The following is a 12889-nucleotide window of genomic DNA, read 5'->3' on the forward strand; positions in this document are numbered from 1 at the left end:
ATGCCCAACTGACTGGGCCACCCAGGTGTCCCCTAACCTACTTTTTAGAATGTATGACAACAATAGCGCAGGTAATGAGACTGAGGAATTAGGACTCCACCACACATACCATGGTAAGGCCTTTACCCTTCATGTGGAGCGTGTAATGGTGTTCGAACGTAAGCTCTGACTGACTGAAGGTATAGGGCAGAACTGCCATAACAGAGGTCAGTACAAAGTACAGTGGTGACATGGGAAAGGAGCACCAAAATGATCTTGACCAAGAAAGGAAACAGGAAAGGAGCAGTCAGGGAGGTGAGTGGAGAACAGTGTGTTCTTCCAGGAGCCAGAAGAAGAGAGCATTTCATGTAGGGGGAAAGTGGATGTTCATGTGAGGCAACACAAAAATATTGTGGAAAGTGAAAACGATAGCGTCTGTAAGAGTCAGTGATCAGGCAGACTGACCAGCCATCCTTCCATAACTGTTTCCATAGGCAGGTCAGGAGAGGTCATTGAATGAAAGGTTGAGTTGTGAATGGGCAGTGAGAGAGTGGAGGAATCTACCCTAGGCTTCTTTTAAATAGAAAAGATGGGAGGTCAGCCTGTGGGGATTGGGAAGAGGGAAAGTGGAATTGTAGGAAGTTATCTGTGGTTTACTCAGCAGACAATGGAGGTATGAAATAATTGGAGTAAAACATAGAAATGATGAATGGGAAGTCCTTGGATTCAAGTAATTAAAACAAGGTAGCAGGTCTAGCCTGTGAAAGGAGAAACAGCTCCTTCATTTAAGGACAGGCTGCAGGGAAGTGAGGTAAAGCCAGAGAACCCTTTGGATGCAGAGGGGAGGATGCTGAGGTGAGCTCATTCTCAGCAAAGTAAAGTAGGGCATAGGTCTCCTGCAAGTTACAGAAAGTCATTTTGTGAATATCTTCTGTGGTTGCCTTTCACCACATCTTGTTTTTTTCCTCTTTCTTCCAATCCCCTATTGCATTAGTTTCTTAGGGCTGCCATAATAGAGTTCTACATAATGGGTGACTTAAAAAACAGAAATGTGTTGTCTCTATTCTGAAGGCTGAAAGTTAGAATCATGGTGTGGGCAGAGCCATGCTCCCTCTGAAACCTGTAAGAGAGAATCCTTCCTTGCCTGTTCCCAGGTTCTGGTATTTTGCAAGTACTCCTTAGTGTTTCTTGGCTTGTAGCTGCATCTTTCAAATCTGACTATTGTCACATGGCATTCTCCTGTGTGTCCCTATGTTCACATGGGTGTCTTCTTGTAAGGGTACCAGTTATATTGAACTAAGGGCCCACCCTGCTCCAGTATGACCTCATCTTACCTAATTGCAACAACCCTATTTCCAAATAAGGTCACATTCTGAGTACTGGAAGTTAGGACTTCAACATATCTTTTTGGGGGGCCACAATTCAACTCCCATATCTACTAAATCTTCATCCCTCTTTACAAAGTTTTCTTTGAGGAAATCCAATTCAGCATCTAGAACCCATTGAAATGCTACCTCTTACCTGAGGCCTTTCCTGAACTTCTTTCCCTACCCCTTTCTTTTGTGCTCCCCAAATCTCTTATGTGGTACAGTATGTGGCTTGTTATCCCTCTCTGTTCAGTGTGGCTCACCTTCCTGAGAGCAGAAATTGTCCAATGGCTCTGTATACCCTCGACAGAGTCCAGTCCTTGTGAAATGGCTTAAAATCTCACAAACCAGCACAAACCGTTATTTGATAATTCAGCAATAAAGGAGAATCTGGGAATTCAGGATAAAGGAGCTATTTAGAGTAGACGGGTACTAATCAGGTGAGCTTTCCTGAAAGTGATGGGATTGGGTGTTGGGAGACAGGAGGAAGAGAGAACATTCTAGGCTGTTTATTGAAAATATTTTTTGTTGGAGGGGAAGATTGTGACTGTGTTTCCTTATAATGACATTTTTAAATGTTCTGCACAGGGTTCACCTAGTAGCTCTTATGGCAAGCAGTCAGTTACCACAGCTGGGATGCTTCCTGTCAAACTCTGCCCTCTGCACAGTTTTGAAAATGCTGCCGGTGTTGCTATATGTGCATTTAGGGACCACAGTGAGATGGTCACCTATCTTTAGTAAGGTAACAGAAATTGTCCGCGTGATTTTTTTCTTTCTTGGTACCATTTTGGTCCAGAAGGCAATTAAAAGAAATGCAGTGGTTGGTGCGTCTGTTTTTTGATGGTGGTGGTTGGAGTGCAGAGACTTGATGGAGAATAAGGAAGAGTTTTGTGGGCATGTCTTTAGGATGTGCTCAGTTTGGTGGTTTGGTAGAAGTACTCCAGGGCCACTTAGGCCCTTGGAGAACAAGCAGAATAAATCTTCAGAAATAGAGTGTTCACTGATAGAGGTAGGCGATGTGAATTACAACCATTACAACCATTCCTTGGTACCTAGTGCAGGCAGCTAAGATCTTCTTTGGCGCATCTGTACTCTTAGTGTTCCTATGTAGTTGGGCGGGGTACAAAGGAAGGAGTGTGAGTTTTGGAGTTGAATAGCCATGAGTTCCAACCTGGCCTCACCATTTTATTACTTCTGTGATCTTGGACACATAGCTTCCTCATTGGTAAACTGGAGATGATACCATATTTTGGATTCTTGAGAAAAATCAATGAAGTAAGATTTGAAAGTGGCTAGCCCACTCATTCCAGGCATGTCAAAGATGCCACATGCTGTTAGTTTACCCTTTCCTAGTTTTGAAGAGTGTGGGACATCCCAGCAAAGAGGCAGGAAATGGCCACCTGTGGGCAAGCCACATGTCAGCTGGGAATAGAAATAAATTAGGGGACACTCAGTGTTCTTCTTTTTTCATTGCCTGAGATACATTGGGCAATTAAGCTTCTGAAAAATACTAATTCTTTTTTTAAAGCTTATTTATTAAATTTGACAGAGAGAGGGAGAGAGAATGTGGCAGAGGCTGAGAGAGGGGGAGAGAGAGAATCCCAAGCAGGCTCTGCACTGTCAGCATAGAGCCCATCACAGGGCTCAATCTCAAGAACTGTGAGATCATGACCTGAGCTGAAATCGAGTCAGATGCTTAACCGACTGAGCCACCCAGGAGGTCCTCCCACCCCGCCGCAAAAACTAATTTTTAAGTGTAGTAACGTTGACTTAGCAATTTGTACTCTAGAAGCTTTCATATAAGTTTTATTTGTGCTGTCCCTTTATTTATTTATTTTTTAACTTGTTTTATTTTTTATTTTTTAACATTTACATCCAAATTAGTTAGCATGTAGTGCAACAATGATTTCAGGAGTAGATTCCTTAGTGGCCCTTACCCATTTAGCACATCCCCCCTTCCACAACCCCTCCTGTAACCCTCAGTTTGTTTTCCATATTTATGAGTCTCTTCTGCTTTGTCCCCCTCCCTGTTTTTATATTATTTTTGCTTCCCTTCCTTTATGTTCATCTGTTTTGTCTCCTAAAGTCCTCATATGAGTGAAGTTATGTGATTTTTGTCTTTCTCTGACTAATTTCACTTAGCGTAATACCCTCCAGTTTCATCCACATAGTTGCAAATGGCAAGATTTCATTCTTTTTGATTGCCGAGTAATACTCCATTGTGTGTGTGTGTGTGTGTGTGTGTGTGTGTGTGTATGTGTGTGTATATATATATATATATATATATATATATATATATATATCTTCTTTATCCATTCATCCATCGATGGACATTTGGGCTCTTTCCAGACTTTGGCTATTGTTGATAGTGCTGCTATAAACATGGGGATGCGTGTGTCCTTTCGAAATAGCACACCTGTATCCCTTGGATAAATGCCTAGTAGTGCAATTGCTGGGTCGTAGGGTAGTTCTATTTTCAGTTTTTTGAGGAACCTCCATAATGTTTTCCAGAGTGGCTGCACCAGCTTGCATTCCCATGTGCTGTCCCTTTAAATAGATACTACAGTGCTGGAATACATTACTTCCTGCCATTCAGCATACAAGATTTGATCTACTATATTTCATCACCAAAGTGAGTCCTGTTAAAATTTATTGTTGAACTTGTTGGAATCTCTTCCTTTGTGTCTTTTTCTGCTTCCTCCCCGCCCCACCTTCCTGCAGGAGGGAAATGTTTTCCGCTGCTGTAAAATTGATTGATAAACATTTCAGGTTGAAAATAGCAGTTTTAAAACTTTCAGCTTCTGTCTATTCTCCCTCCAGCACTGCTAAACTATCACTTTTGATGATTACTTACTTTTTATTGGGCCTGACTTGGCACAAGGACTATGAATTCTCCTTTAAAGACATACAAGAGCCTAAAGTCAAATTGCCCTCCAAAATATATTTATATTGAAAGTGTAAATTAAGAAAAAAAAAGAATATGTAAAGATTGACCCGAAATCTCTGAGGTAGCAGCAGGGTTCTGGTGGGGTGGTGAACCACAGAGTCTGTCTTCCTTGGAGAATATGGTGACTGTCTAATTAATCCTTTCTGGGGTACTTTTAGAAGAAGTGTCAGAGGGGAGATTGAGGGGTAATTCCATTGAATAACAGGGGAGAATGTGAACTAGACAGTCTACTAGGCGATTCACAGCTCCCGAGCATTAATATAACAGGAGCACAGATGCTGGTGAAGAATTCAGGAGCACGGCCTCCGAAACTGGCAAACCGTAAGGAAGAAATAATTACAGGGTTTCAGCCCAATTTAACGCATTATACAAGAAGTGTTAAATGAAGAAGTTTTACCCTTTAAACATGCTCTCTTTTCTTTTTTCATACAGAAAAGTACAGGCAGTAATAGCAGGAGCATTCATGGACCACTCCCTAGAATTAATGAAGAGTTTTAATGTTGTGCCATGTTTGCCTCAGTGCTTCTGAAATGGAAGAAATAAAGTATTTCTGATAAAGGTGTTCTTTGTTCTCCTGCCTCCCTCCCGGGAGGAGACCACTATGGTGACTTTGGTGTGCTTCTTGTCACCAAACCCACAGTCGTTATGATGATCTACTTCTTTTACAGGAACCGTCCTTTTACAGGTGATTTTACCGCCTTATGACATGTGCCATAAAATAGGCCAGATGACAGCAGCAACCTTGCCTGACTGTCTCTCGGCTGGTCATTATTTCTCGACATCTGGATTATAGACCCTGTTCACTCCCCATCCATTGTCATGCTGTGTTAATTTTTAATTATGCATTTTATGGGATGACAGAGATAATTACAATTAATTTATGCCTTCTTTTTGGTATTTTTTAAAAACACTTTAACTCAGAAGTCGCAGATAATTTATAGGGATAGGGATTAAGCCGATTTACTAGCAACGTTTTCCTGGAAGTATTCCTTCAGGAGGAAGAGTCAAACCTCCAGGGAGTAAATACTTCACACACATAGTCTTGCCTGCTTCCAGGCTGTGAAGTGAAAATAAAAAGTAATTAGTCATTTCCACCTACTGTGGACATGTGCTCCAACCTGGCCTTCACCTGTGTGTTTGGTGTAGTTGCTGACAGGAACAAAGGTTTGGAAGTGGCCTTTAAAAGAGGAAGGCCTCAATCCCCAAGTGCCCTAGGACTCTTTACTGAGCCTCATCTGCCAGCTTATCCTGTGTGGGTCTCAACTTGGAATGTGCTTCAGAAACATCTGGGGAGCCTGGCAAACTCCCCACGCCCAGGCTGCACCAGGGCAATCCTATTCGAGTCTGGGAGCAGACTCCAACATCAGGGGCTCCTACGGCTCTCCTGGGGATTCCACTGCTTGCCAAGTTGAGAAGCACTTTGTTAAAGCATGCAGCCATCCTGGCCTTATTCTAGGCCCTTGAACTTGCCAAGGGCTTCCTGGCCCCTGGAGAATTTGCTGTTCCCTGTACTGGAACCACTTTATTCCCTTACATTAAATTATACTTCTTCAGGTGAGCCTTCCTTGACCAGCGCATCCAAAATAGTTCCCCCATCCACCAGCAGCTAGACTGAAGCATTGTACCCTATTTTTTCCTTCTTAGCACCGCATTGAAATTGTCTGTTAATTTGTTCACTTGCTTATTGTCTCCCCTTCCCCAACTAGAATATAACCCCCTTGAGGCCAGGACCTTGCTTTCTTGTTTATCACTGTATTCCTGGTGCCCAGCTTGGTGCCTGGCATCATACATACATATAAAATATTTGTTAAATGAGAATGAATTCTAATATCAATAGGCATCAATGGACCACTGGGCATAACTTTAAGTTCTCTTTCTAATATCTAAAGAAGGGTTAATTTCTTTTCTGAAAAGATGTTCCTGTCTTGTTATAAGCATTTAATCAGAATGTAGGGCAACATATCCTTTAATCTAGCTTTTGCCCTGTTTTCTGATCTTGCCCTCAATATCTCCTAACAACAACAACAACAACAACAACAACAACAACAACAACACAGACACAAACACGTATACAATAATAATCAGCTTACGGGGACTTCACATACTTTATCTGATGTCATCCCTTTCTGTGGGATGGACATGATTATGCACAAATGATGAAACAGGCATAGAGCAGTAAAACACCATGTCTAAGTCCACACACGTATAAGAGACAGAACTGGGATATAAATATTGGGTGTCGTATATTGGGACACCATGAGAAGAATGTGTGGACATTAGACCTCTCCAGGGTTAGGGGGCACTTGCCACCCCTCCATGTAATGTTGATGGCTGTGCCCTCTCCCCCTGAACTTCTGTGCTTTTTTTGGTTTAAAAACTCATAGGGAATGAATAGGATAGTGAGTACAATTGGAGAAAGGATGGAGAGGTAAGGAGGAGGAAGTCTTTCTCACCTCTTGCCTTTCATATGGCACCCTCTTTTTGGGTGCAGTGCTGAGTCTTTGGCTCAAATGTAGTTGAGTACCTTTACTACAGTGGGTTTGCGCATGCCTTGTGGATGTGACTTTCCTAACTCACCGTGAACACTGGGTAGCATGTTTTGTAGGTGAAGAACTGGAGTGGCTTGGCTCTATTTCACTTGATTGGCTTGTAAAGGAAACCCGTCCTCCTCAGTGTATTCCTGGGAATGCCTTAATCATGGGAGACCACAAGTTTCAGGAAAAGATCCTAAAATCTGGAGTGGTCATTAATCAGTGGGTCAGATTCAAAGATGCTGACTAATAGCGATGAAAATATGTCCCCTTGCCAGGACTCCCTTGTGATAGATGCACTTGCACCCTCGTGATGATGGGTGCTGAATTTACCAGTATGCTTTACAACTTAGATGTATGCACTACAGGTATTCCTTTGCAGGTAGGAATTATTGCATTATTCTGACATTAAAACGTAAACAAAACAAGGTAATGTGATCAGCTACTTTGACCTCAGTACCAGACTGAAGGGCTTCCTTCACCCCAATGACTCTTTAAATAAAAACGGTCTCCATCTCTGATACTGTGTTACTTCTAGGCAGTGCTGGTAGAGGCATTATCATTCTTCCTGAGGCTGACCTATCCCACTCGAATGTCCTTATCTTAAATCGCACAGCTTTAAATGAAATAATTGGTAAACAGGTTGGCGACTGAGGTGTTATTGAGCCCCTCAGTTCCCAGGGCTATTAATGGGGAGTTAAATGTTGTAATTGGTTAATGCTTAATTGTACAGTGCCTTTGGACACAGAACTGCTTGATTTATTTGTCAACCAAATGGGAATTTCCTGGGTTTTGTACCAGTATTTCCATCAACACTGTTGGTGTGCTCAAATCCTATTTCACCTCATGCTGCTTTTTTTCTTGAGCTGCCTTCTGGATTTCTCTGACTTGGGTGACTTTGGTCGGTAGGTCAGAAAGGCAGTAGCTTCATGTTGGCTGGACCAGTCAGAGCTTCCCTAGGGCCCCCCTCCTGCCCCTTTCTATACAGCCTTACGGTTACAGTTTCCCCTTTGTGAAGTATTTTTAGCTTGAGGATGGTCTGTTGTGTTGATTTTGCTCTGATAAGGGAAATGAGGGCCCACAGCACAAGGCCAGTGCCTGGAGTCACATCCTGGGGGGACCCTGACCTTTAGAGGCATCTGTGGCACAGGAGCGACAGACATTTATTACCATTATTTACTCTTTCCCCATCAAAATGATTCCTCTTCTTCCTTTGTGGTCAGAGACAAAAAAGAGATTCTTCTGGATGTTTTGTGGACTTCAGGCTGGGAAAAGGCACTCCTTTAAACCTGATTCAGTGTATTCCAGTGTCTGATTTTAGCACTGGCATTTTTCACATTCTTGATTGCCTGCACGACAGTGGCCTGACTGCAACCGGAGGTGACCATCAGTCTCCACTGCGGTTTTCCTTTTAGGAAGTAATGTTTCCTTTGAGGATGTTGAGGAAATTCTGTTCCCCACAACATAGATATGGGTGGAGCCGGGCTTGGGTTCACACACCACAGGGACAATGACCCTTTGCTGTTTTGTGAAATCCTCTTTGAGCTGGAAATAGAATTTTCCTTAATTTAAATGAGTTAAATGTTAAATTGGGGAGGGTTGGTGGGTTCACTGACAAAGGAAAGGGTATGAACCACTCTCTTCCATGCTGTGGCTTCCTCTGTAAGGGCCGTGTGTGATTGTAGGGTGGGGAGACTTTAGAAATCTATTTTTAAATAGATTTTTAAAGAGAGTATTAGTGGTGCTTTGGAAAAGCTCATCTAACCCCCTATGTAACAGGGGTCCAAGTGTGACTCAGATGCCCTGTTACTCTTCTTGTCTCCTCTTTGGCAGCACTTTCATTGATTGCCTTGTTTTTCCAGGCAGGGGTGGGGGAGGCAGTGGCAGAGGAAGGGAGCCGGAGAAGAGTGTGGGGATGGCCAAGTGATTTGCCTAATTAACCAGTAAGTGTGGCTGGTTTGGGGGACTCTTATTCTTTCATTCCTTCAAACCTTTTAGAACATCTGGCATGTGCAGGGTAGAGTGTTAGTCTTCCTGGAGGCTGGAAGAGCGGATGGCTGGTTGTTGGGAGGATGGAGCAGCCAGATCACCACACGCTGCACGCGAGGCCTCTGAGAGCTAGGTGTCAGGTGAGCGAAGAAGAGCCAGTGTCTCCCTGGGAATGGGCAGTTGCTCAGAGAACACTGATAGGTGTAGCTTACCTGGAGGAAAACTAAAATTAGCCATACTGCGTAGCTCAAGGTTTGGATATTGTGCAGGACTTTGTTTAGAATATGTTTTTAAGTGAATGAATCTGGTAACTTTGTATCAACCAGTGAGACTTGCAAGCCAGAAGACGATTCCTTGTATTTGACTAAACTTCGTTTTCCCATGTGAGATACTACGTGGCCTCGCTGATAGTAATCAGTCCTCCAGTTACTTGAGTCTCTTAGGAGAAGTAAGCCCCTTCTTGTGATGTAACAACCTTGAGCAAGTTCCCTTCTGAGTTTCCCTGACTAGGATGGTTTTGGTCAGTGGATTAGAAGGGCAGCAGCCTCGTGTTGGCTGGACCCCTCAAGCTGGTCAGAGCGGTTCTGCAGCCTTCTCCTACCCCTTTCTACATATCCTTAGGGGTGTAAGTATCCCTTTGGGAACTATTCTTAGCCTGAAGACTGTTCATGGTGTTGATTTTGATCAGATAAGATAAGGAGGGAAGTTAGAGCACACCAGGAAGGGGGCTGAGGAGGGTGTGTGTTGGAGGGGAGGGATCCCAGTCCTTGGCTCTGGTCTAAGAGTGGGGCTGTTGCAGGGCTGGGCTACATTTACTCTCTTTAGTGGAGACCTGTGAAAAACCTAGAGAAAACCCAGTGCTTTTCCTCCTAGATCAGACCCATGACAGCTTGGTACTTGTCAGGTAGGAGCCATTAATATGGCACGTGAGGCTTTGATTTGGGGCTTGAGGATTTGGTATGATGGGGACACATGGGGCTTGGGGAGGAGTGAGAGAGGATGTGCATCCAGGAGGGCTAGACAGTATATAACAAGGTTCAGGATGGGAAAACCTAGGTGAATACAGGGCACAACCAGTGGCTCAATTGGGAGGGTTTGGAGTGTGAAGGGGAGAGGTGGGAAGGTGGGAAAGTTGCCAAGAGCGCATACGGACTAAGGCGTTTGGACTTTATTCAGGTAACAGAGGTCATTGAAGACTTCGGTGAAGGGTGTGATGTGATCAAATCTCCATTTTTGGGAGATTCATCTTGTAATAGTGGATGGTGGACAGGAAGGCTTTCTATCAGAGACTATGGTAATGGTCTAAACAGTATTTATGGTAACGTGTAAAACAGCTGTGAAGCCAGTCAGATGTTTTGCCAGAGCTATAAGAATCTCAGGTCCTACAGAAAATAATTTCTCAAATAGAAGAGCGATTTAGGGATGACATACGATAAGAATTTTCATTAATGAATTGACAAAGCTTCTTTAAGATTAGTGTGTCTGTGGAGATTGGTTTGTGTGTGTATATTAGTTTGTTATGTTTGATATTGTCTTGAAGTTAAACACATGTACTCTGGAGCCAGACTGCCTGGATTTAACAATGATTTTTTTTAATGTTCTTTTTTAAATTTATTTTTTAGAGACAAAGAGAGACAGGGCGTGAGTGGGGCAGGGACCGAGAGAGGGAGACACAGAATCCGAAGCAGGCTCCAGGCTCTAGGCTCTGAGCTGTCAGCATAGAACCAGATGTGGGGCTCAAGCTCACGAACCATGAGATCATGACTTGAGCTGAAGTCAGATGCTTAACTGACTGAGCCACCCAGGTGCCTCCAGACTCCCTGGATTTAAAGCCCAGCCTCAGCATTTATAGCCGTGAAACCTTAGGTAAATTACCTAACCTTTCTGTGCCTCAGTACTTGCCACCTAGGATGCGCTTCATGAGGGTTAATGTCATTGTCATCATCATCATCCTTATCATTAGAATCATTCATTTTTGAGAGAGCAAGAACACACGTGCACTGGGGAGGGGCAGAGAGAGAGGGAGACAGAGGATCCGAAGCCCGCTCAGCGGTGCTGACAGCAGAGAGCCCAATAGCACCATTCATTTCTAACACAGAGATTCATTTCTAACATTTCATTACTTCACAGAGATAGGATCTTTTCAGTGTCCTAAGTTTACCTGTTTAAGAATAGCATTTGGCTGAGAGTACAGACCCCTCTGCCACCACTGCATGATTTTAAACTCTAAGGGCTTATTTTCTTAATAAGAAGACTGGAGGTAGAGTTGCTCTCACTGCCTTGGTGACTTAAGGATGTCAGGGTAACTGAGATTCTCTTGGTCTCATTTCTTCATTGGCTCAAGAAGGCTGCTGCAGCTCCAGCCATGAAGTCTGTCAGACTAAAGGAAAAAGAATGAAGGGTAGAAGACCAAAAGGGTAACTGCCAGTTGAATAAGCTCTCTTTACAATTCTTTTCTAGAAACCCAGCCTAAGGACTTCCATTGATACCTTACTGGCCATCTCTGTCTTCCAGGGATGTGGAAAAAGTAATTTTCTCTGGGCATTTTGCCCCCCTCAAGAATACAGGTGTTCTGTTTCAAAGGAAAAAAAGAGAAGGATGGGTACTGTATGGGCACTAGCAGTCTTTGCCACAGTGGGAGCCACTGCAGGAAAGCTACCTCAAGGCCTTCAATGAATTTTGCCTATTTCTAAATTAGCAATTGGATTGCCTTCTCCCAGATTGACAGCTCCTGGTAGTATAATCATTGACATTTTTAGCGTGTATTCAGCTTTTGCCATTAGCAAATTTGTTCAAGAAAGAAAAGACGATTACAGAAAGATAAGGGAACATAAAATGTTTTAAACTCAATTGTCAGTATAGGTGTTGGGGTTGGGGGGGGGGTCTTAGTTTATACCTAAAGATACATTCTGTGTATCACATAATAGATACTCCCTGAGGTGAGGTGGTGAGGTGCCCAAGAATTTCCTTTTTTTAAAGATTAATACTTCATTCCAATGTATATACCACATTTTGTTTATCTACTCATTGTTGATAGACAGTTGGGTTGCTTCCAACTTTTGGCTATTACAAATAATGCTACTATGGGGTGGCTGGGTGGCTCAGTTGGTTAAGCGTCTGACTCTTGACTTGGGCTCAGGTCATGATCTCACGGTTCCCACGTGGGTTCGAGCCCTGCATTGGGCTCTGCACTGACAGTGCCAAGCCTGCTTGGGATTCTGTCTCCTCTCTCTCTGCCCCTCCCCCGCTTGCTCTATCTCTCTCTCAAAATAAATAAAAGTAAACTTAAAAAAACCCCAAATAATGCTACTGTGAATGTGAGCATACAAATATTTCTTTGAGACTGTGCTTTCAATTCTTTTGGGTATATATCTAAAAGTGGAATTACTGGTCATTTTAAAACTATTATTATTATTATTATTATTATTATTATTTTTAAATAGACTCCACACCCAACGTGGGGCTTGAACCCACAACCCTGAGATTGAGAGTCACATGCTCTACTGATTGAGCCAGCCAGGCACTCTGCATATGATAATTTTTAAACAGTTGTTTGAGGAACAGCCATGCCATTTTCCACAGCAGCTGCATCATTTTACATTCCCAGAAGCAATGCACAAAAATTCCAGTTTCTCCATATCCTCGCCAACATGTATTGTTTCTTGGTTTTTGTTTGTTTTTGTTTGTTTTCTGTTTTTTTTGGATAGTAGCCATCCTAATAGGTGTGAGGTACTTAAGTTTTAAATCAGTACCAAGAGTGCCTCCAGACTGACCTCTTCTGGAATCACTGCTCTTTTGCCCATCCTTGTTCCTCTTTGGGCAAGTTACTTAGCCTGTGAACCTGTTTCATTTTCTGTACAATGTAAATGTCTCTATGGAAGGGTTGTATGGATGTTGTTGAGATTATGCCCTATGCTGTGTGCCCATTCCAGTATTTTTATTGCCCTGGAAAAGCTAAAAGCATTAACAAAAGTACATGTTTATTAATATTCCCATTGTACCTAGCTGTAGTTTTTTTTCCTACATCCTAACCAAAAACGCAATGTTTCCAAAGTAGAGAGAGTATTGGTCTTCGA

General features: G+C 42.9%; 1 protein-coding gene and 1 non-coding gene across 4 annotated transcripts in view; one reads left to right on the top strand and one right to left on the bottom strand.

Moving 5' to 3' along the window:
• CSGALNACT1 (chondroitin sulfate N-acetylgalactosaminyltransferase 1) overlaps positions 1-12889 on the top strand; it is a 341653-nt gene that overhangs the window by 44534 nt on the left and 284230 nt on the right. The window contains exon 2 of one of the 3 annotated variants that reach the window (XM_049632468.1): positions 3858-3978. The exons of 1 other annotated variant lie outside the window; for it this stretch is intronic. The gene's annotated coding sequence lies outside the window, so the exon portion shown is untranslated. Of the gene's footprint in view, positions 1-3857; positions 3979-9299; positions 9439-12889 lie in introns of those variants that run through there. One more of the 3 variants, XM_049632470.1, reaches the window with a different exon arrangement.
• On the bottom strand, positions 12263-12335 carry TRNAE-CUC (transfer RNA glutamic acid (anticodon CUC)). Its single transcript has one exon. It is a non-coding gene; the product is annotated as a tRNA-Glu (tRNA).

The sequence above is a fragment of the Panthera uncia genome, chromosome B1, assembly GCF_023721935.1.
Source record: "Panthera uncia isolate 11264 chromosome B1, Puncia_PCG_1.0, whole genome shotgun sequence".
Taxonomy (NCBI): Eukaryota; Metazoa; Chordata; class Mammalia; order Carnivora; family Felidae; genus Panthera; species Panthera uncia.